The sequence below is a fragment of the Eucyclogobius newberryi genome, unplaced genomic scaffold (assembly GCF_026437365.1).
Source record: "Eucyclogobius newberryi isolate DKJ021-1_F unplaced genomic scaffold, fEucNew1.0.hap1 SCAF_22, whole genome shotgun sequence".
In the NCBI taxonomy this organism is placed as follows: domain Eukaryota; kingdom Metazoa; phylum Chordata; class Actinopteri; order Gobiiformes; family Gobiidae; genus Eucyclogobius; species Eucyclogobius newberryi.
In genome coordinates this window covers 26,156,178-26,164,517 of record NW_027315857.1, presented here as the reverse complement: position 1 = coordinate 26,164,517, position 8,340 = coordinate 26,156,178, and positions in this window count along the sequence as shown.

Below are 8,340 nucleotides of genomic sequence, written 5' to 3'. Positions count from 1 at the left end.
CTTGTACAAAGGTCATTCCCTTGTAGAAAGGTCATTCCCTTGTACAAAGGTCATTCCCTTGTACAAAGGTCAGTCCCTTGTAGAAAGGTCATTTCCTTGTACAAAGGTCATTCCCTTGTACAAAGGTCAGTCCCTTGTACAAAGGTCAGTCCCTTGTAAAAAGGTCAGTCCCTTGTACAAAGGTCAGTCCCTTGTACAAAGGTCAGTCCCTTGTAAAAAGGTCAGTCCCTTGTACAAAGGTCAGTCCCTTGTACAAAGGCGGTGACAAACATTTGACTTGTAATTATCGACCCATTTCTTTACTTTCACAATTTTCAAAAATATTAGAGAAATACTTTGTTAAAAGATGAGATAACGATGTTGAAGTTAACAATATGACATGAGCATCAGTTTGGTTTTAGAGCACAAAGGTCCACAACGATGGCAGTTGTTCATCTGGTTGAAAATATTTCACAATCATTAGATCAAAACCTCATACAATAGGTTTATTTTTTGATTTACAGAAAGCATTTGATACAATTGACACACAATTTAACTACAACAATTGGAAAAATATGGCTTTAGGGGAAAAGCAAAATCTTGGTTAAATAATGACTTATCGGATCGATTCCAATATGTTCATCTGAAGGAGCAGAGTCTAGTGGTCAGAGAATTAGTTGTGGTGCCACAAGGCTCTGTTTTGGGCCCAAAATTATTTTTATTATATATTAATGATATCCAAAAAGTATCTGATGTTCTTAATTTTAACTTGTTTGCAGACGATACCACAGTTTACTACAGACGATACCACAGTTTACTACAGACGATACCAGTTTACTACAGACGATACCACAGTTTACTACAGACGATACCACAGTTTACTACAGACGATACCACAGTTTACTACAAACGATACCACAGTTTACTGCAGACGATACCACAGTTTACTACTGACGATACTACAGTTTACTACAGACGATACAACAGTTTACTACAGACGATACCACAGTTTACTGCAGACGATACCACAGTTTACTACAGACGATACCACAGTTTACTGCAGACGATACCACAGTTTACTACAGACGATACCACAGTTTACTACAGACGATACCACAGTTTACTGCAGACGATACCACAGTTTACTACTGACGATACTACAGTTTACTACAGACGATACCACAGTTTACTGCAGACAACGCCACAGTTTACTACAGACGATACCACAGTTTACTACAGACGATACCACAGTTTACTACAGACGATACCACAGTTTACTACAGACGATACCACAGTTTACTACAGACGATACCACAGTTTACTACTGACGATACCACAGTTTACTACAGACGATACCACAGAGACGATACCACAGTTTACTACAGACGATACCACAGAGACGATACCACAGTTTACTACAGACGATACCACAGTTTACTGCAGACGATACCACAGAGACGATACCACAGTTTACTACAGACGATACCACAGTTTACTACAGACGATACCACAGTTTACTACAGACGATACCACAGTTTACTACAGACGATACCAGTTTACTACAGACGATACCACAGTTTACTACAGACGATACCAGTTTACTACAGACGACACCACAGTTTACTACAGACGATACCACAGTTTACTACAGACGATACCAGTTTACTACAGACGATACCACAGTTTACTACAGACGATACCACAGTTTACTACAGACGATACCACAGTTTACTACAGACGACACCACAGTTTACTACAGACGACACCACAGTTTACTACAGACGATACCACAGTTTACTACTGACGATACCACAGTTTACTACAGACGATACCACAGTTTACTGCAGACGATACCACAGTTTACTGCAGACGATACCACAGTTTACTACAGACGATACCACAGTTTACTACTGACGATACCACAGTTTACTACAGACGACACCACAGTTTACTACAGACGATACCACAGTTTACTGCAGACGATACCACAGTTTACTACAGACGATACCACAGTTTACTACAGACGATACCACAGTTTACTACAGACGATACCACAGTTTACTACAGACGATACCACAGTTTACTACAGGCGATCCCACAGTTTACTACAGACGATACCACAGTTTACTACAGACGATACCACAGTTTACTACAGACGATACCACAGTTTACTGCAGACGATACCACAGTTTACTACAGACGATACCACAGTTTACTACAGACGATACCACAGTTTACTGCAGACGATACCACAGTTTACTACAGACGATACCACAGTTTACTACAGACGATACCACAGTTTACTACAGACGATACCACAGTTTACTACAGACGATACCACAGTTTACTACAGACGATACCACAGTTTACTGCAGACGATACCACAGGTTACTACAGACGATACCACAGTTTACTACAGACGATACCACAGTTTACTGCAGACGATACCACAGTTTACTACAGACGATACCACAGTTTACTGCAGACGATACCACAGTTTACTGCAGACGACGCCACAGTTTACTACAGACGATACCACAGTTTACTAATGACGATACAACAGTTTACTACAGACGATACCACAGTTTACTGCAGACGATACCACAGAGACGATACCACAGTTTACTACAGACGATACCACAGTTTACTACAGACGATACCACAGTTTACTACAGACGATACCACAGTTTACTACAGACGATACCACAGTTTACTACAGACGATACCACAGTTTACTACAGACGACACCACAGTTTACTGCAGACGATACCACAGTTTACTACTGACGATACCACAGTTTACTACTGACGATACTACAGTTTCCTACAGACGATACCACAGTTTACTACAGACGATACCACAGTTTACTACAGACGACACCACAGTTTACTGCAGACGATACCACAGAGACGATACCACAGTTTACTACAGACGATACCACAGTTTACTGCAGACGATACCACAGTTTACTACAGACGATACCACAGTTTACTACAGACGATACCACAGTTTACTACAGACGATACCACAGTTTACTACAGACGATACCACAGTTTACTACAGACGACACCACAGTTTACTACAGACGATACCACAGTTTACTGCAGACGATACCACAGTTTACTACTGACGATACTACAGTTTACTACAGACGATACCACAGTTTACTGCAGACGATACCACAGTTTACTACAGACGATACCACAGTTTACTGCAGACGATACCACAGTTTACTACAGACGATACCACAGTTTACTACAGACGATACCACAGTTTACTACTGACGATACTACAGTTTACTACAGACGATACCACAGTTTACTGCAGACGATACCACAGTTTACTACAGACGATACCACAGTTTACTGCAGACGATACCACAGTTTACTACAGACGATACCACAGTTTACTACAGACGATACCACAGTTTACTGCAGACGATACCACAGTTTACTACTGACGATACTACAGTTTACTGCAGACGATACCACAGTTTACTACAGACGATACCACAGTTTACTGCAGACGATACCACAGTTTACTACAGACGACACCACAGTTTACTACAGACGATACCACAGTTTACTGCAGACGATACCACAGTTTACTGCAGACGACGCCACAGTTTACTACAGACGATACCACAGTTTACTACAGACGATACAACAGTTTACTACAGACGATACCACAGTTTACAACAGACGATACCACAGTTTACTGCAGACGATACCACAGAGACGATACCAAAGTTTACTACAGACGATACCACAGTTTACTGCAGACGATACCACAGAGACGATACCACAGTTTACTACAGACGATACCACAGTTTACTACAGACGATACCACAGTTTACTACAGACGATACCAGTTTACTACAGACGATACCACAGTTTACTACAGACGATACCAGTTTACTACAGACGACACCACAGTTTACTACAGACGATACCACAGTTTACTACAGACGATACCAGTTTACTACAGACGATACCACAGTTTACTACAGACGATACCACAGTTTACTACAGACGATACCAGTTTACTACAGACGACACCACAGTTTACTACTGACGATACCACAGTTTACTACAGACGATACCAGTTTACTACAGACGATACCACAGTTTACTACAGACGATACCAGTTTACTACAGATGACACCACAGTTTACTACAGACGATACCACAGTTTACTACAGACGATACCACAGTTTACTACAGACGATACCACAGTTTACTACAGACGATACCACAGTTTACTACAGACGATACCACAGTTTACTACAGACGACACCACAGTTTACTGCAGACGATACCACAGTTTACTACAGACGATACCACAGTTTACTACAGACGATACCACAGTTTACTACAGACGATACCACAGTTTACTACAGACGATACCACAGTTTACTACAGACGATACCAGTTTACTACAGACGATACCACAGTTTACTACAGACGATACCAGTTTACTACAGACGACACCACAGTTTACTACAGACGATACCACAGTTTACTACAGACGATACTACAGTTTACTACAGACGATACCACAGTTTACTACAGACGACACCACAGTTTACTGCAGACGATACCACAGAGACGATACCACAGTTTACTACAGACGATACCACAGTTTACTGCAGACGATACCACAGTTTACTACAGACGATACCACAGTTTACTACAGACGATACCACAGTTTACTACAGACGATACCACAGTTTACTACAGATGACACCACAGTTTACTACAGACGATACCACAGTTTACTACAGACGATACCACAGTTTACTACAGACGATACCAGTTTACTACAGACGATACCACAGTTTACTACAGACGATACCACAGTTTACTGCAGACGATACCACAGTTTACTACTGACGATACTACAGTTTACTACAGACGATACCACAGTTTACTGCAGACGATACCACAGTTTACTGCAGACGACGCCACAGTTTACTACAGACGATACCACAGTTTACTACAGACGATACCACAGTTTACTACAGACGATACAACAGTTTACTACAGACGATACCACAGTTTACTACAGACGATACCACAGAGACGATACCACAGTTTACTACAGACGATACCACAGTTTACTGCAGACGATACCACAGAGACGATACCACAGTTTACTACAGACGATACCACAGTTTACTACAGACGATACCACAGTTTACTACAGACGATACCACAGTTTACTACAGACGATACCAGTTTACTACAGACGATACCACAGTTTACTACAGACGATACCAGTTTACTACAGACGACACCACAGTTTACTACAGACGATACCACAGTTTACTACAGACGATACCAGTTTACTACAGACGATACCACAGTTTACTACAGACAATACCACAGTTTACTACAGACGACACCACAGTTTACTACAGACGACACCACAGTTTACTACAGACAATACCACAGTTTACTACTGACGATACCACAGTTTACTACAGACGATACCACAGTTTACTACAGACGATACCACAGTTTACTACAGACGACACCACAGTTTAATACAGACGACACCACAGTTTACTACAGACAATACCACAGTTTACTACTGACGATACCACAGTTTACTACAGACGATACCACAGTTTACTGCAGACGATACCACAGTTTACTGCAGACGATACCACAGTTTACTACAGACGATACCACAGTTTACTACTGACGATACCACAGTTTACTACAGACGACACCACAGTTTACTACAGACGATACCACAGTTTACTGCAGACGATACCACAGTTTACTACAGACGATACCACAGTTTACTACAGACGATACCACAGTTTACTACAGACGATACCACAGTTTACTACAGGCGATCCCACAGTTTACTACAGACGATACCACAGTTTACTACAGACGATACCACAGTTTACTACTGACGATACCACAGTTTACTGCAGACGATACCACAGTTTACTACAGACGATACCACAGTTTACTACAGACGATACCACAGTTTACTGCAGACGATACCACAGTTTACTACAGACGATACCACAGTTTACTACAGACGATACCACAGTTTACTACAGACGATACCACAGTTTACTACAGACGATACCACAGTTTACTACAGACGATACCACAGTTTACTGCAGACGATACCACAGTTTACTACAGACGACACCACAGTTTACTACAGACGATACCACAGTTTACTGCAGACGATACCACAGTTTACTACAGACGATACCACAGTTTACTACAGACGATACCACAGTTTACTGCAGACGATACCACAGTTTACTACAGACGATACCACAGTTTACTACAGACGATACCACAGTTTACTACAGACAATACCACAGTTTACTACAGACGATACCACAGTTTACTGCAGACGATACCACAGTTTACTGCAGACGACGCCACAGTTTACTACAGACGATACCACAGTTTACTACAGACGATACAACAGTTTACTACAGACGATACCACAGTTTACTGCAGACGATACCACAGAGACGATACCACAGTTTACTACAGACGATACCACAGTTTACTACAGACGATACCACAGTTTACTACAGACGATACCACAGTTTACTACAGACGATACCACAGTTTACTACAGACGATACCACAGTTTACTACAGACGACACCACAGTTTACTACAGACGATACCACAGTTTACTACAGACGATACCACAGTTTACTACTGACGATACCACAGTTTACTACTGACGATACTACAGTTTCCTACAGACGATACCACAGTTTACTACAGACGATACCACAGTTTACTACAGACGACACCACAGTTTACTGCAGACGATACCACAGAGACGATACCACAGTTTACTACAGATGATACCACAGTTTACTGCAGACGATACCACAGTTTACTACAGACGATACCACAGTTTACTACAGACGATACCACAGTTTACTACAGACGATACCACAGTTTACTACAGACGATACCACAGTTTACTACAGACGACACCACAGTTTACTACAGACGATACCACAGTTTACTGCAGACGATACCACAGTTTACTACTGACGATACTACAGTTTACTACAGACGATACCACAGTTTACTGCAGACGATACCACAGTTTACTACAGACGATACCACAGTTTACTGCAGACGATACCACAGTTTACTACAGACGATACCACAGTTTACTACAGACGATACCACAGTTTACTACTGACGATACTACAGTTTACTACAGACGATACCACAGTTTACTGCAGACGATACCACAGTTTACTACAGACGATACCACAGTTTACTGCAGACGATACCACAGTTTACTACAGACGATACCACAGTTTACTACAGACGATACCACAGTTTACTACAGACGATACCACAGTTTACTACAGGCGATCCCACAGTTTACTACAGACGATACCACAGTTTACTACAGACGATACCACAGTTTACTACTGACGATACCACAGTTTACTGCAGACGATACCACAGTTTACTACAGACGATACCACAGTTTACTACAGACGATACCACAGTTTACTGCAGACGATACCACAGTTTACTACAGACGATACCACAGTTTACTACAGACGATACCACAGTTTACTACAGACGATACCACAGTTTACTACAGACGATACCACAGTTTACTACAGACGATACCACAGTTTACTGCAGACGATACCACAGTTTACTACAGACGACACCACAGTTTACTGCAGATGATACCACAGTTTACTACAGGCGATACCACAGTTTACTACAGACGACACCACAGTTTACTACAGACGATACCACAGTTTACTGCAGACGATACCACAGTTTACTACTGACGATACTACAGTTTACTACAGACGATACCACAGTTTACTGCAGACGATACCACAGTTTACTACAGACGATACCACAGTTTACTGCAGACGATACCACAGTTTACTACAGACGATACCACAGTTTACTACAGACGATACCACAGTTTACTGCAGACGATACCACAGTTTACTACAGACGATACCACAGTTTACTGCAGACGATACCACAGTTTACTGCAGACGACGCCACAGTTTACTACAGACGATACCACAGTTTACTACAGACAATACAACAGTTTACTACAGACGATACCACAGTTTACTGCAGACGATACCACAGAGACGATACCACAGTTTACTACAGACGATACCACAGTTTACTACAGACGATACCACAGTTTACTACAGACGATACCACAGTTTACTACAGACGATACCACAGTTTACTACAGACGACACCACAGTTTACTACAGACGATACCACAGTTTACTACAGACGATACCACAGTTTACTACTGACGATACCACAGTTTACTACTGACGATACTACAGTTTCCT